Source organism: Pongo pygmaeus, chromosome 9, assembly GCF_028885625.2.
Source record: "Pongo pygmaeus isolate AG05252 chromosome 9, NHGRI_mPonPyg2-v2.0_pri, whole genome shotgun sequence".
NCBI lineage: Eukaryota > Metazoa > Chordata > Mammalia > Primates > Hominidae > Pongo > Pongo pygmaeus.
This window is the reverse complement of record NC_072382.2, coordinates 91,603,313-91,621,768: the sequence shown is the minus strand read 5'-3', so window position 1 is coordinate 91,621,768 and position 18,456 is coordinate 91,603,313. Positions and strand designations below refer to the sequence as shown.

Below are 18,456 nucleotides of genomic sequence, written 5' to 3'. Positions count from 1 at the left end.
AGGCATGTTTGAGATAGGCCAAAAGATTGGCCTCTTGTGCCAAAGAGTTAGCCAAGTTGTGAAAGGAGAAGTTATTGAAGGAAATTAGTGAACACATGAGTGATAAGAAAGAAATACAGCCTTATTGCTGATATGGAGAAACTTTTAGTGGTCTAAATAGGAGATCAAACCAGCCACAACATTCCTTTAATTCAAAACCTAATCCAGAGCAAGACACAAACTCTCTTTAATTCCAAGAAGGTAGATAGAGGTGAGGAAGCTGCAGGAGAAAGGTTGGAAGCTAGCCATTATGTGGCACATATATGCCATGGAATACTATGCAGCCATAAAAAATGATGAGTTCATGTCCTTTGTAGAGACATGGATGAAGCTGGAAACCATCATTCTCAGCAAACTGTTGCAAGGACAAAAAACCAAACACTGCATGTTCTCACTCATAGGTGGGAATTGAACAATGAGAACACATGGTTAGAGGAAGGGGAACATCACACACCAGGGCCTGTTGTGGGGTGGGGGTAGGGGGGAGGGATAGCATTTGGAGATATAACTAATGTTAAATGACAAGTTACTGGGTTCAGCACACCAACATGGCACATGTATACATATGTAAAATCATGGTGGGGTAATTTTAGCCTTACAAAAAAGTTACAAAGATAGTAAATTGTGCACATGTACCCTAAAACTTAAAGTATAATTAAAAAAAAAAGGTTGGCAGCTAGCAAAGGTTGACTAATGAGATATAAGGAAAGAAGCCATCACCGTAACATAAAAATGCAAGGTGAAACAGCAAGTGCTGATGGAGAAGCTTCAGCAAGTTATCCAGAAGATCTACCTACAATTATTGATGAAGGTGGCTACAATAAACAAAAAATAATCAATGTAGACCAAACAGCCTTATAATGGAAGAGGATGCCATCTAGGACTTTCATAGCTAGAGAGAAGTCAATGCCTGACTTCAAAGCTTCAAAAGACAGGCTGACTCTTTTGTTAGGGGCTAAAGCAGTTGGTGACTTTAAGTTGCCACTAATCCTCATTACCATTTCATTTTGAAAATCCTAGAGCCCTTAAATTTACTCTGCCTGTGCTCTATAAATGAAAACAACAAAGCCTAGATGATAGCACATCTGCTTATAGCATGATTTACTAAATGTTTTAAGTCCATTGTTGAGACTTACTGCTTATAAAAAAGATTGCTTTCAAAATATTACTGCTCATTGAAAGTGCACCTAGTCAAACAAGAGCTCTGATGGAGAGATACAAGAAGATTAATATTGTTTTCATACCTGCAAACTCAGTATTCACTCTGTAGCCCATGGATCAAAGAGAAATTTCAACTTTCAAGTCTCATTTGTTCAGCAGTACATTTCATAAGGCTATAGCTTCCATATAAATTGTGAATCTTCTGATGGATCTTGACAAAACAAGTTGAAAAACTTTGGGAAATAATTAACCATTCTAAGATGTCATTAAGAGCATTAGTGATTTATGAGACAAGGTCAAAATGTCAACTGTAACAGGAGTTTGAAGAAGTTGATGACTTTGAGTATTCAAGACATTATTAGAGGAAGTAACTGCAGATGTGGAAATAGCAAGTGAACTACAATTAGAAGTGGAGCCTGAAGATGTGACTGAATCACTGCAATCTCATAATGAAACTTGAATGGATGAGAAGTTTCTTCTTCTGGATGAGAAAAAAAAAACTGGTTTCTTGAGACAAAATCGACTCTTAGTGAAGATGCTGTGAACATTGTTGAAATGCCAACAAAGGATCTAAAATATTCCATAAACATTTTTTTATGTTAATGACTTTACTTTGAGACATGATGGAAAAATATTACAGGTACACATGGAAAAGACATGATCACCAAGTGAAAATCTAACCAGAAAGCTTTAATGTCTGTCAGCTAAGCTGAAGCTGAAATTCTGGGAGCACGACATGCTGCAGGGCCAAAGGGAATGGATTAGTATTCCTCTCCTTCTTCCTCACCCTCTCCTTCAACAGAATCCACACCAACCTTCTCATAATCCTTCTCAAGGGCAGCCGTGTCTTCACGGGCCTCTGAAAACTCCCCTTCCTCCATCCCCTCACCCACATACCAGTGAACAAACACACGCTTGGCATACATCAGGTCAAACTTGTGGTCCAGTTGAGCCCAGGCCTCAGCAATGGCCATGGTGTTTCTCAGCATGTACACAGCTCTCTGTACCTTGGCCAGGTCTCCACCAGGCACCACAGTGGGAGGCAGGTAGTTGATGCCAACCTTGAAGCCAGTGTGGCACCAATCTACAAACTGGACGCGGCGCTTGGTCTTGATGGTGGCAATGGCAGCATCTTTGATGGTGGCAATGGCAATTGACATCTTTGGGAACTACATCACCACGGTACAATAGGCAGCAAGCCATGTATTTACCATGGCGAGGGTCACATTTCACCATCTGGTTGGCTGGCTCAAAGCAAGCATTGGTGATCTCTGCTACAGAAAGCTGTTCATGGTAGGCTTTCTCAGCAGAGATGATAGGGGCATATGTGGCCAGAGGGAAGTGGATGTGGGGGTAGGGCACCAGGTTGGTCTGGAATTCTGTCAGGTCAACATTCAGGGCTCCATCAAATCTCAGGGAAGCAGCGATGGAGGACACAATCTGGCTAATAAGGTGGTTAAGGTTAGTGTAGGTTGGGCGCTCGATATCGAGGTTTCTACAACAGATGTCATAGATGGCCTCATTGTCTACCATGAAGGCACAATCAGAGTGCTCCAGGGTGGTGTGGGTGGTGAGGATGGAGTTGTAGGGCTCAACTACAGCTGTGGAAACCCTGGGGTGCCGGGTAAATGGAGTACTCCAGCTTGGACTTCTTCCCATAATCAACTGAGAGACTTTCCATGACCAGGGAGGTGAACCCAGAACCAGTTCCCCCACGAAAGCTGTGGAAAACCAAGAAGCCCTGAAGACCAGTGCACTGGTCAGCCAGCTTGTGAATTTGGTCCAACACAAGGTCAATGATCTCCTTGCCAATGGTGTAGTGCTGTCAGGCATAGTTATTGGCAGCATCTTCCTTGCCTGTGATGAGCTGCTCAGCGTGAAAGAGCTGGCGGTAGGTGCCAGTGCAAACTTCATCAATGACCATGGGTTCCAAGTCTACAAACACAGCCCAGGGCATGTGCTTGCCAGCACCCATCTCACTGAAGAAGGTGTTGAAGAAGTCATCTCCTCCCCCAACAGTCTTGTCACTTGGCATCTGGTCATCGGGCTGGATGCTGTGTTCCAGGCAGTAGAGCTCCCAGCAGGCATTGCCAATCTGGACACCAGCCTGGCCAACATGGATGCAGATGCACTCACGCATAGTGGCTAGGGATTAGGAGGCGAAGGCGACAGGAGCAGACACCGGGTCCCGGTTACCGTCCTCGACAAGCTAAGAGTCGAGGTAAGTAACGCACTGGGAATATTCCATAAACTTAGTTGATAAAGCAGCAGCAGAGTTTCAGAGGATTGACTCCAATTTTGAAAAAAAAGTCCTACTTAGGTAAAATGCTATCAAACAGCATTACACACAACAGAGAAATTTTTCATGAAAGGAAGAATCAGTCAATGAGGCAAACTTCATTGTTGTCTTGTTAAAAATTGCCACAGCCACCCCAACCTTCAGCAATTACCACCCTGACCAATCAGTAGCCATCAACATTGAGGCAGGCCCCTCCATCAGTAAAGGCTCAAATAATCATTAATATTTTTAGCAACTCAGTATTTGTAATTATGATATATATGATTTTTTAAATATGCTATTGCACACTTAATAGATTATGACCTTTACATGCACTGGGAAACCTAAAATATTATATGACTCACTTTATTGTGAAATTTGCTTTATTGCGGTGGTCTAGAACAAAACCCACAATATCTTCAAAGTATGCCTGTACCACAGTGAATTTAGTTGTTATGTCTCTTTAATCCCCTCCCATCTGTGACAGCTCCTCAGTTTTTCCTTGTCTTTCATGACTTTGACACTTCTGAAGAACACAGATCATGAATTTTGTAAAATGGTCCCCACTGTAAGTTTGTCTGATGACTTATTATGATTACACTGCGTTATAGAATTCTGGGAATAATACCACAAAGAATAAGTGCCCTTCTCATCATATCATATCAGGAGGTACATGATATCAACATATCCTAGTACTGATGATGTTAACTTCAATCACTTGATTAACATGGTATCTGCCAGGTTTATCCACTGTAAGCTCTACCTCCTGGAGAGAGAAATATCAAAGAATTTGTGCATTTCTCCAGCCTCAGGTAGTTTTCTCACATATAAGCACTAACATGTATTCAGCTAAAGACTCAAGAAGAAAAGCTTTCCTTATTTCTAGAGCTTTCTCATCACCTCACTTCTCTTTAGTGTGCTGCTCAATGAATTTCTTTCTGCGTTCTCAACTTAGCTTCCTTGACTCAGGAAAATTGCCAGGTTCTGTTTGTATTTCTCCTCCCTCCACTATATCCTAAAAATTATCTTAAGATAGTAAGCGTATCAATTCTAGAATTCACCATGTTTGTTTTCCCTCTCTCAGGAGTCAGTCATCCAATTTCTGTAAACCATTTTTTCATCTGTATTTTTATTTGTTTACAACGGAGGGGTAAATACAGAAATAGGTGCCTGGTCCAAAGTTTTAAACACCATCTATGTGCTGATACCACTGAAAATTAAACTTGTAGCTCAGAACTTTTCCGTGAACTACAAACACTTATCCAATTTCCTATTTTATATTTCCTCTTAAATTCTCATTGGCATTCTAAACTCAACTTATCCAAAGCAGAACTCTTGATTCACTACACCCCCATTCATTTCTCTCTTGCTCCTCTTAATCTCAATACTTATTACTACAAGTCACTCAGATACTCAATTAAAAATCTGGGAGTTATCTTTGACTCTTCTCTTCCCCTGACTGCCATATCCAATACATTAGCAATTCCTATTTTTCTATTTCCAATATTCATATCAAATCCAACCTCTTGTCTATAACCATCCTCAGTATCTCTCATCTGAGCCATTGCAGAAACTTGTAATCTGCTTACTTGCATTCTTGCTTCTCCCTTTTCATTCATTAGCCAGCAGCCATAATAATATTTTTAAAATATACATAAGGAGTAATATCAGCAAGATGACAAAGTAGAAAGCTCTAGACTATCTTTTCTCCTATGAACACAACAATTCAGCAACAATTCACAGACAGATACCCTTTGTGAGAAACTAATTGAAAGGCTCTTGTACCCTGGGCAAACACAAAACCAGACTCATGGAAGCTAGCAGGAAGATTCAGAACACGCTCCCACCAAAATTCTCATGCCTGACATAGGGCCATAAGATTGATTGGAAAGAGACCACTGGCACCCTCCCCCAGATCCTAACTTCTCTCAGGTAAGGAAAAGAATTGGTTCACACATAAGTGCCCCAACTTTTCCATAGAGGCATCCCAGAGGACTGGATTCTGTCTTGCCAATCTTGGAGCACTGATGGGACCAGCATAATCTAGCCAACTGGGGGAGAACAAAAACAGCAGTGTGGGGCATAATTGCCATAGCTTTGCCCCTCAGCTCAGAATGGCATGAGCGGAGGGGAAATTCCAGCTCCCAGCTACTCCCTGAGGAGGAAAAGAGTTGGTCCATGCATCCAGCATCCCAACTTTCCTTCAAAGACTTCACAGTGGACTGGCTTCTGTTTTGCCACTGTCAGTGCACTGATCTGGCAAAATGTAGCTGTAGGGGGAAGAGTGAGAACAGAGATGGAGGTTTGGGTTGGCAGTCACTATGGCATGTCTTCCAAAAACTTGAAGAGGGGGAAACACTTCTGAACTCATTTTATGAGGCCAGCATTACCTTGATATCAAAGCCAGACAAAAACACCTCAAAAAAAGAAAACTACAGGCAAGTATCTCTCATCAATATAGAGAAGAAAATTGTTTTAAAATACTAACAAATTGAATTCAACAGCATATTAAAAGGGTCATATACCATGACCATGAAGGATTTGTCCCTGAGATACAAGGATGGTTCAACATATGAAAATCAAGTAATGTGATATTCTAAATTAACAGAAGAAAAAATAGAAATCATATGATAATTTCAACAGATGCAGAAAAAGCATTTTGCAAAATTCAGTACCTTTTCATGGTAAAAGCTTTCAACAAACTAGAAATAGAATAAAATTATTTCAACATAATAATGGCCATATATGAAAAGTCCACAGCTATCATCACAGTTAACAGCAAAAAATCTGAAAGTTGTTTTAAGCTCTACAATCAGGAACAAAGCAAGAATGCCCTCTCTTGTTACTTCTATTTAACATAGTACTAGATGTCTTAGGTAGACTTTCCTGCAATTGGGCAAGAAAAAGAGACAAAAGGCATCCAAATCAGAAAAGAAGAAGTAAAATGGTCCCCATTTGCTAATGTCTTAATCTTACACCTAGAAAACCCTAAAGACTCGACCAAAAAACTGTGAGAACTAATAAAGGAATTTAGTAAAGCTGAAGGATACAAAATCGACATATATTGTAGTCCCAGCTACTCAGGAGGCTGAGTGTGAAGGATGGCTTGATCCCATGAGTTTAAGTCTACCCTGGGAAATATATAGGGACCCCATCTCTATTAATTTTTTTAAAAAATAAATATATAAAAATTAATTATATATCTACAGAGTAAAAATCAATTATCTGAAAAGAAAATTCAGAAAGCAATTCCATTTACAATAGCATCAAAAAGAATAAAATAGGAATAAACTTAACTAAGGTCATGAAAGACTTATACACTGAAAGCTACAAAACACTGATGAACAACATTGAAGAAGACACAAACAAATGAAAAGATATTTTGTGTTCATAGATTGGAAGAATTAATTTTGTTAAAATGTTCATACAATCCAAAGTAATCTACAGATTCAATATAATTTCCATCAAAAATCCCAACAGTATTTTTACAGAAACGGAAAAAAAAACACTCTAAATTTCATAAGGAAACACAGAAGACCCCAAATAGTCAAATCAATCTTGAGAAAGAAGAGCAAGGCTGGAGCATCACACTTCATGATCTCAAAATGTATTACAATGCTACAGTAAGTAAAACAGTATGGTGCTGGCATAAAGACAGGTATCTAAGGCAAATGGAAGAGAGTACAGAACTCAAAAATAAATCCATAAATATACAGTCTTCAACAATAGTGCCAAGCATACACAAAGGGGAAAAGGTAGTTTCTTCAATAAATGATATTGGGAAAACTGGATATTCACATATAAAAGAATGAAATTTGAACAATATCTTATACCATACACAAAAGCAACTCACAATGGCTTAAAAAGCCACACATAAGATCTGAAACCGTTAAATTCTTAGATAATAATATAGGGGAAAACCTTCATGAAATTAATCTTGGCAATGATTTCATGGACATGGCACCAAAAGCACAGGCAAAAAATAGACAAGTGGGACTACATTGAACAAAGACCTTCTGTACATCATAAGAAACATTTAACAGAATGAAAAGGCAATCTATGAAATGGGAGAAAATATTTGCAAACTATGTATCTGATGAGTGGTTAATATCTGAAATGTGTAAGTAATTTCCGCAACTCAATAGCAGAAAGACTAATAACTTGATTTTAAAATGGGCTTAATACTTGAATAGAAATTTCCTCCAAAAAGATATACAAATGGCCAACAGCTATATGAAAAGATGCTCAATGTCACTAATCATCAGAGAAATGCAAATATAAACCACAATGAGGTATCATCTCATACCTGTCAGAATGTCTATTATCAAAATAAAATAAAATAAAATAAAAGTGTTGGTGAGGATGTAGAGAAATAAGAACCCTTGTAAACTGTTGATGGAAACACAAACTCATGCAGCCATTATGGAAAACATTATGGAGTTTTCTCAAAAGTTAAAAATAGAATCACCATATGATATGCAATCCCACTTCTAGGTATTTATCCAAAAGAATTGAAATCAAGATCTCATAGATATATTTATACTCCCATGTTCACTGCAGCACTATTCACAATAGGCAAGATGTGGAAACAACCTAAGTGCCCCTTAACAGATGAAAAGACGAAGAAAATGTAGTATATACATGTAATGGATATTATTCAGCCTTTAAAAATAAGGAAATTCTGCAATATGCAATAACACGGATAAACCTCAAGGACATTATGCTAAGTTAAATAAATCAGTCTCAGAAGAACAAATGCTGGATCATTCCACTTATATGAGTACCTAAAATCATCAAATTTGTCCAGTAAAAGAGTGGAATGGTGGTTTCCAGAGGCTGGGAGAAGGGGAAATGGGGAGTTACATCGACAAGCATAGAGTTTCATTTAGGAAAAATTAATAAGTTTCAGAAATCTGCTGTACAACATCATGCCTATAGTTAACAATACTGTGTTATGCACTTAAAATTTGGTTAAGAGAATATACCAGTTAGGGTTCTCGGAGAAACAGAACCCTTTCCTAAAGTGTTCTTCTCCTGGTTCGTGATATGGCTCGCTTATTTTTCTTCATTCAGGTTTCGGCTTAAATGTCACTTTCTTCAGAAATCATTCCTTGACCACCCTATTGAAAGTTGTGCTCCTGCCTCTGTGACCCCCCTTTTACATCATGGTATTTAATTCCTTTATATACTTTAAATGATTTATCATTATCTTATTTACTAGCTTCATTATTTATTTATCCTCTGTGTCACAGACAAAAACTCCTAGAGGAAAAGTCATCTTTTTTTGTCACTGTATCTGCAAGACATGATTGATGCCTGGTATTCATTAGATATGACATAAAAATTCTTGAATATATTAATGAAGATACAAATATATTTTTCATAGATAGGAAGGAAGTTAATGTTATGGTCCAGGCAAGATCTGACTTGGTAAGATCTTGTTAGGAATCTAGACAATAGGGCAGCAAATAAGAGCCTACAGGTCAAATCAAACCTGCTTTTGAAAGTAAAGTCATGTTGAAAGACAGCCATATGCATTTGATTACATATTGTCTATGGCTACAGTGGCAGAGTTAAATAATTAAAACAGAGACTATTTGGCCCAGGAAAACTAAAAGGTTTACTAACTGTTCCTTCCTTAAAAAATGCTTGCCAACTCCTAATCTAGACATATGTAGAGATAAGGGGGATAACACATAGAGAATAGAATATATTAAGCATTGCTCTCAGACCAAAAGTCTGTGTTCCGTGATAATACACACACAATTCATCTCTCTCCTACCTCATGGTCTGTCTCCTACCTTCTTCCCTACCACTAACACCCCAGGAATAGAATAACTTTTTTTACAGTGTAGATGCATGTTTCCAAGACTCTTAACTATAAATCATTAAACCACCTCCATTATTACTATAATAGTAAAGACAGTAACCACTTGTACATTCTGTACCTTGTCACAATATTCCAGAACTTCCATGTTACATATGCTGAGTTAAATACTCTCACCATTCTTGCTATTTCTTTTGCGTTTTGAAAATGTTGCCATTTTGTGAAACTTATTAAAATGTATATTGTTTTGTTGAAATTCTATTAAAATGTAATTTCAGCCAGAAACAGTGATCCATCTTTCCAGGACCATTAGTTCCTTTTAAATGGGCATTCAATGCATTCAACATTTCAGACCATAGTACTATCAGCTAGGCCACTAAAAAATGTAATGTACATCTCCAGTGCTTTCCAGAGTTCCTAAAATCAACTCGAAGAAAATATATTACTCAGCTAGCAATGAGTGTTTGTGACAAAAGGTGAAATTATGCCCTTTTCCTACCTTCCAGCATCCTTACACTTAGAGGCAGGTAACAACACAAGACTTAATTTGTCTGCCACGGAAGTCTTAGATTGTCCCAATGACCTATTACTTTGTCACCATTCCAGCGGCTTGGATGTGATGATTTGATTTCATAAATCTTCAGTCAAATATACAATGATAGTGCCATATAGACATAAATGATGTTATAACAATACTATTTTGTGCTCCAATATGAAAAATTAGAAAGGTCACCAGGTCACTAAGGAAAACATGCTGACTTTGGGAAAAAGACTGTTATGGGTCCATGTACCTTGCTCCTCTGCTTTGTCCTCTTCAGTTTTAACCTTGATTATAACCACAGTATGAGAAATTAAAGAGGATACTGATAAAAAATAACTAAATTATGGTTTCATTGGTAACCACAGATAAAAGTGGAGAGATATTAAGAAGATGTGAATGCTTTTATTGGTAACTATCTTAGCTACTTTACGCCTGCGGAAAAGAAGCCAGCATAAATATTTGAATGCCTTGGAACCCTCCAAGCTCACACTTAAAAAACAAAATAAAATAACCTACTTGCCTACCTTCTATAATTCACTCATTCATTACTTGATAGGTTCTGCAACAAAAGTCTATGAGTGATTTTAAGTAAGTGGAGTCAAAATCAAGGCAAATCAAAAGAAAAACAAAAAAGTGAGAAAGCAATTACAAAACACAACCAAGTTATTTAGTGTGTAGCTTAATACTCAAGCATCTCACATTAACATGTTAACATGTAAAGGATATGTAATAAATTATATTACGGGAGCCAAGAAATGGAGAGTATCAAATTTCCTCTAAAAGTACAGTAAGATATTAGTTTATTATTAAGAAACCAGTTTGTATTGTTTTGTGTGCTAGACTTCTGTTAAACAGAAAATAATCTACTTTCACAATTACTCTATAGACTCTCTTTTCATTCCCAAATTTAAGAATTTGTTATTTTAAGTACTGAATTTCATAAATTTTCACTTCTTTAAATCTTCTCTAGTTCAACGTGGATCAGAAACCAACATCCCAGGAAAGAAAAAAAAAATTCCAATTATAAGAGTTTTTTTGAGTTACATGCATAAAGTGACAATATTTGTAATACAAATGTATCAAGAAATAGTTTATTCATCTATTCAGGCAAATGAGATACAATCTCATATGTAAGATGTGAACAGTTGTTCCTGTTGTTCTTCAGTTTGTGTAGTTTTATTTACTTGTTTTGCTAAATACCTTCAAATACTCTAATTCTATTCTTCTGTTGATCAAATTTTTAAACCTTCTCAAAAAGGAAGGTTAGTACTGAAAGAAAAATTCTTTTTTTTTTTTTTTTTTTTTTTTTTTGCAATGGAGTCTCGCTGTTGCCCAGGCTAGGATGCAGTGATGCAATCTCGGCTCATTGCAACCTCCGCCTCCCAGGCTCAAGTGATTCTCCTGCCTCAGCCTCCTGAGTAGTTGAAATGACAAGTGTGCACCACCATGCCTGGCTAATTTTTGCATTTTTAGTAGAGACAGGGTTTCACCATGTTGGTCAGGCTGGTCTTGAACTCCTGACCTCAGGTGATCCGCCTGACTCAACCTCCCAAAGTGCTGGGATTACAGGTGTGAGCCACTGCTCTCTACCAGAAAAAATCTTTTAAAACAGCTCTTACAAAATATTTTTTTTCACATAAGCACAGTTTTACTTTTTCCCTACTAAAGAAATAGTCATCTAATGTTCCCCACATGGTATGAGCAATTTCCTCCATTATTAAATTAGTAAATCTTCTGTACACATATATTTCCACCCTCTGAACCTTTGGTCATGCCATTCTATCCATTGAAATGTTCTTCCCTCATCTTCATGTGCATCAGGGAACAATTCAGCTAAACCTGATATACTGCTAGGTATCCTAATCAACCGTTAGGAATCTCAAGTGAATTCAGTTATCCTCATCCTTAAAGATATGCTACATGCTTAGCTTTCCTAAAAATTTTCTGTATATTTTGCCCAACTTCTGTCCTCAAAATATTATCCATCATCATCAACAATAAGTTTTTTTGAGTTACATTTATTATTACATACTATTCAAAATGCTGGCCCTATAGTCAGTTACAAAAAATTACAATTAATTTACTAGATACTCTCCTAGATGCTGGAACTACAATAAAGTTTTCAAATTATTAGCAATTAAGTTTGGGGTTCAACTTATACACATTAAAATTAAAGTAAATGATAGAAATAATATATAGTATCAAGTGATTAGCCCAGAATGTAGATGAGAAAAAAATTCAGAGAAAGGAGAGATTTTTACCAGTAGAAGCAGTCAGAAAATACATATGAAAGTAAAAAACACAAAGAGTAATAAAAGAAGATATTCCAAGAAGAAAGAAAGGAATTAGTGAAAGTGTGAAGGTGGATATATATGAATTGGTTTCACTGACCCAGAGAATTCACAGGAGGTAAAGAAATAGCCAATCATCTATCACCTGAGAGCGCAGCAGGAGGGACAATGATCGGGATATAAACCCAGGCATTCGAGCCAGCAACAGCTACCCTCTTTGGGTCCCCTCCCTTTGTATGGGAGCTCTGTTTTCACTCTATTAAATCTTGCAACTGCAAAAAAAAAAAAGAAAGAAAGAAAGAAAGAAGAAACAGAAGAGAATGGACTGGCAAGATGGGTGAATAGGAACAGCTCGGTCTGCAGCAACCAGCGAGATGGATGCAGAACGCAGCTGATTTCTGCATTTCCAACTGAGATACTTGATTCTTCTCATTGGAACTGGTTGGAGAGTGGGTGCAGCCCACGGAGGGCAAGCCGAAGCAGGGTGGGGAGTCACCTCACACAGGAAGCACAAGGGGTCAGGGGATCTCCCTTCCCCAGCCAAGGGAAACCGTAAGAGACTGTACCAGGAGGAACCGTGTACTCTGGCCCAGATACTACGCTTTTCCCATGGTCTTCACAACCTGCAGACCAGGAGATTCCCTCCGCTGCCTATGCCACCAGGGCCCTGGGTTTCAAGCACAAAGCTGGGCGGCAGTTTGGGCAGACACTGAGATAGCTGCAGGAGTTGTTTCTTTCTTTCCTTTCTTTCCTTTCCTTCCTTTCTTTCTTTCTTATCCCAGTGGCACCTGGAACACCAGTGAGACAGAACCGTTCACTCCCCTGGAAGCGGGGCTGAAGCCAGGGAGCCAAGTGGTCTGGCTCGTCGGGTCCCACCCCCATGGAGGCCAGCAAGCTAAGTTCCACTGGCTTGAAATTCCTGCTGCTAGCACAGTAGTCTGAGGTTGACCTGGGATGCTCAAGCTTGGTTGGAGAAGGACAGTCCACCATTGCTGAGGCTTGAGTAGGAGGTTTTACCCTCACAGTGTAAACAATCGCATCTGGAAGTATGAACTGGGCGGAGCCCACTGCAGCTCAGCAAAGGCTCTGTTGCCAGACTGCCTCTCTAGATTCCTCCTTTCTGGGCAGGGCATCTCTGAAAAAAAGGCAGCAGCCCCAGTCAGGGACTTATAGATAAAACCCCCATCTCCCTGAAACAAAGCACCTGGGGGAAGGAGCGACTGGGGGCACAGCTTCAGCAGACTTATACGTCCCTGGCTGATGGCTCTCAAGAGAGCAGCAGGTGTCCCAGCACAGTGTTAGAGCTCTGCTAAGGGACAGAATACCTCCTCAAGTTGGTCCCTGAACGCCATGTAAACTGACTGGGAGACAACTCCCAGTAGGGGCTGACAGACACGTCATACAGGAGAGCTCTGACTGGCATCTGGTGGTGGCCCTCTGGGACGAAGCTTCCAGGGGAAGAAACAGGCAGCAATCTTTGCTGTTCTGCATCCTCCGCTGGTGATACCTAGGCAAACAGGGTCTGAAGTGGACCTCCAGCAAACTCCAGCAGACCTGCAGCAGAAGGGCCTGACTGTTAGAAGGAAAACTAACAAACAGAAAGGAATCATATCAACATCAACAAAAAAGACATCCACACCAAAACCCCATCCGAACATCACCAATACCAAAGACCAAAGGTAGATAAATCCATGAAGATGGGGAGAAACCAGCATAAAAAGGCTGAAAATTCCAAAAACCAATACACCTCTTCTCCAAAGGATCACAACTCCTTGCCAGCAAGGGAACAAAATTGGACAGAGAAGGATTTTGACAAATTGACAGAAGTGGACTTCAAAAGGTGGCTAATAACAAAGTCCACCAAGCTAAAGGAGCATGTTCTAACCCAACGCAGGGAAGCTAAGAACTTTGAAAAAAAGCTACATGAATTGCTAACTAGAATAATCAGTTTAGAGAAGAACACAATTGACCTGATGGAGCTGAAAAACACAGCACGAGAACTTCATGAAGCATACACAAGTATCAATAGTGAACTGATCAAGCAGAAGAAAGGATATCACAGATTGAACATCAACTCAATGAAGCAAAGCAAGAAGACAAGATTAGAGAAAAAAGAGTGAAAAGAAATGAACAAAGTCTCCAAGAAATATGGGACTATGTGAAAAGACCAAATCTATGTTTGTTTGGTGTACCTGAAAGTGACAGGGAGAATGGAACCAAGTTGGAAAACACTCTTCAGCAGATTATCCAGGAGAAACACCCCAACCTTAGCAAGGCAGGCCAACATTCAAATTCAGGAAATACAGAGAACACCACAAAGATACTCCTTGAGAAAAGCAACCCCAAGACACATAATCAGATTCACCAAGGTTGAAATGAAGGAAAAAATGTTAAGGGCAGCCAGAGAGAAAAGCTGGGTTACCCGCACACAAAGGGAAGCCCCTCAGGCTAACAGCAGATCTCTTGGCAGAAACTCTACAAGACAGAAGAGAATGGGAGCCAATATTCAACATTCTTAAAGAAAAGAATTTTCAACCCAGAATTCCTTATCCAGCCAAACTAACCTTCATAAGCAAAATAAAGTATTTTACAGAGAAGAAAATTCTGAGAGATTTTCTTACCACCAGGCCTGCCTTAGAAGAGCTCCTAAAGGAAGCACTAAACATGGAAAGGAACAACAGGTACCAGCCACAGCAAAAACATACCAAATTGTAAAGACCATCGACACTATGAGGAAACTGCATCAACTAACAGGCAAAATAACCAGCCAGCATCATAATGACAAGATCAAATTCACATATAACAATATTAACCTTAAATGTAAATGGACTAAATGCCCTGATTAAAAGACACAGACTGGTAAATTAGATAAAGAGTCAAGACCCGTCAGTGTGCTATATTCAGGAAACCCATCTCATGTGCAAAGACAAACATAGGCTCAAAATAAAGGGATGGAGGAAGATCAATCAAGCAATTTGAAAGCAAACAAAAAAGCAGGAGTTGCAATCCTAGTCTCTGATAAAACAGACTTTAAACCAACAAAGAACGAAAGAGACAAAGAAGGGCGTTACATAATGGTAAAGGTATCAATGTATCAAGAAGAGCTATCTATCCTAAATATATATGCACCCAATACAGGAACATCCGGATTCATAAAGAAAGTTCTTAGAGACCTACAGACAGACTTAGACTCCCACACAATAATAGTGGGAGACTTTAACACCCCACTGTCAATGTTAGACAGATCAATGAGACAGAAAATTAACAAGGATATCCAGGACTTGAACTCAGCTCTGGACCAAGCGGACCTAATACACATCTACAGAATTCTCCATCCCAAATCAACAGAATATACATTCTTCTGAGCACCTCATTGTACTTATTCTAAAATTGGCAGCATAATTGGAAGTAAGACACTCCTCAGCAAATGCAAAAGAATGGAAATCATAACAGTCTCTCAGATGACAGTGCAATCAAATTAGAACTCAGGATTAAGAAACTCACTGAAAACTACACAACTACATGGAAACTGAACAACCTGCTCCTGAATGACTACTGGGTACATAAAGAAATGAAGGCAGAAATAAAGATGTTCTTTGAAACCAATGAGAACAAAGACACAACGTACCAGAATCTCTGGGACAAATTTAAAGCAGTGTGTTGAGAGAAATTTGTAGCACTAAATGCCCACAAGAGAAAGCAGGAAAGATCTAAAATTGATACCCTAACTTACAATTAAAAGAACTAGAGAAGCAAGAGCAAACAAATTCAAAAGCTAGCAGAAGACAAGAAATAATTAGGATCAGAGCAGAACTGAAGGAGATACAGACACAAAAACCCCTTCAAAAAATTAATGAATCCAAGAGCTGTTTTTTTAAAAACATCAACAAAATAGATAGACTGCTAGCCAAACTAATAAAGAAGAAAGAAACAAGAATCAAATAGACACAGTAAAAGATAAACGGGATATCACCACCGATCCCACAGAAATACAAACTACCATCACAGAATACTATAAAGACCTCTACGCAAATAAACTAGAAAATCTAAAACAAATGGGTAAACTCCTGGGCACATACAACCTCCCAAGACTAAACCAGGAAGAAGTCAAATCCCTGAATAGACCAATAAAAAGTTTCAAAATTGAGGCAGTAATTAATAGCCTACTAACCAAAAAAACAAATCCAGGACCAGACACATTCACAGCCAATTTCTACCAGAGGTAGAAAGAGGAGCTGGTACCATTGCTTCCGAAACTATTCCAAACAATAGAAAAAGAGGGAATCTTCCCTAGCTAATTTTATGAGGCCAACATAATCCTGATACCGAAACCTGGCAGAGACACAACAAAAAAAGAAAATTTCAAGCCAATATCCATGATGAACATCGATGTAAAAATCCTCAATAAAATACTGTGAAACCGAATCCAGAAGCACATCAAAAAGCTTATCCACCACAATCAAGTCGGCTTCAACCCTAGAATGCAAGGCTGATTCAACATATGCAAATCAATAAATGTGATCCATCACATAAACAGGACCAATGAAAAAAAGCACGATTATTTCAATAGATGCAGAAAAAGCCTTTGACAAAATTCAACATCCCTTCATGCTAAAAACTCTCAAGAAACTAGGTATTGATGGAATGTATCTCAAAATAATAAGAGCTATTTATAACAAACCCATAGTCAATATCATACTGAATGGGCAAAAACTGGAAGCATTCCCTTTGAAAACCAGCACAAGACAAACGTGCCCTCTCTCACCACTCCTATTCAACATAGTATTGGGAGTTCTGACCAGGGCAATCAGGCAAGAGAAAGAAATAAAGAGTATTCAGTTAGGAAGAGAGGAAGTCAAATTGTTTCTGTTTGCAGATGACATGATTGTATATTCTGAAAACCCCATTGTCTCAGCACAAAATCTCCTTAAGCTGATAAGCAACTTCTGCAAAGTCTCAAGATACAAAATCAATGTGCAAAATTCACAAGCATTCCTATACACCAACAACAGACAAACAGCCAAATCATGAGTGAACTCCCATTCACAATTGCTAAAAAGAGGATAAAATATCTAGGAATACAACTTAACAAGGGATGTGAAGGACCTCTTCAAGAACTACAAACTACTGGCTCAAGGAAATAAGAGAGAACACAAACAAATGAAAAATCATTCCCTGCTCATGGATAAGAAGAATCAATACTGTGAAAATGGCCATACTGCCCAAGGTAATTTATGGATTCAACGCTATCCCCATCAAGCTACCATTGACTTTCTTCACAGAATTGGAAAAAACTACTTTAAATTTCATATGGAACCAAAGAAGACCCCACATAACCAAGACAATCCTAAGCAAAAAGAACAAAGCTGGAGGCATCATGCTACCTGACTTCAAACTATACTACAAGGCTACAGTAACCAAAACAGCATGGTACCGGTACCAAAACAGATAAATAGACCAACGGAACAAAACAGAGGCCTCAGAAATAACACCACACAGCTACAATCATCTTATCTTTGACAAACCTGACAAAAACAAGCATGGGCAAAGGATTCCCTGTTTAATAAATGGTGTTGGGAAAACTTGCTAGCCATATGTGGATCCTAACTTTACACTTCACACAAAAATTATCCCAAGATGGATTAAAGACTTAAACGTAAGACCTAAAACCATAAAAACCCTAGAAGAAAACCTAGGCAATACCATTCAGGACATAGGCATGGTCAAAGACTTCATGACTAAAATACCAAAAGCAACGGCAAAAAAAGCCAAAATTGACAAATGAGATCTAATTAAACTAAAGAGCTTCTGCACAGCTAAAGAAACTATCATCAGAGTGAACAGGCCACCTACAGAATGGGAGAAAATTTTTACAATCTATCCATCTGACAAAGGGCTAATATCCAGAATCTACAAAGAACTTAAAGAAATTTACAAGAAAAAAAACAACCCCATCAAAAAGTGGGCAAAGGATATGAACAGACACTTCTCAAAAGAAGACATTTATGCAGTCAACAAACATATGAAAAAAAGCTCATCATCACTGGTCATTACAGAAATGGAAATCAAAGCCACAATGAGATACCATCTGATGCCAGTTAGAATGGCAATCATTAAACAGTCAGGAAACAACAGTTGCTGGAGAGGATGTGGAGAAATAGGAATGCTTTTACACTGTTGGGAGTGTAAATTAGTTCAACCATTGTGGAAGACAGTGTGGCAATTCCTCAAGGATTTGGAACTAGAAATACCATTTGACCCAGCAATCCCATTACTGGGTATATACCCAAAGGATTATAAATCATTCTACTATAAAGAC

At 38.6% G+C, this 18,456-nt stretch overlaps 1 pseudogene; it reads right to left on the bottom strand.

The window, feature by feature from the left end:
• Positions 1–1,961: 1,961 nt before the first annotated feature.
• LOC129008893 (tubulin alpha-1B chain-like) lies at positions 1,962–3,432 on the bottom strand (annotated as a pseudogene).
• Between the last annotated feature and the right edge of the window lie 15,024 nt (positions 3,433–18,456).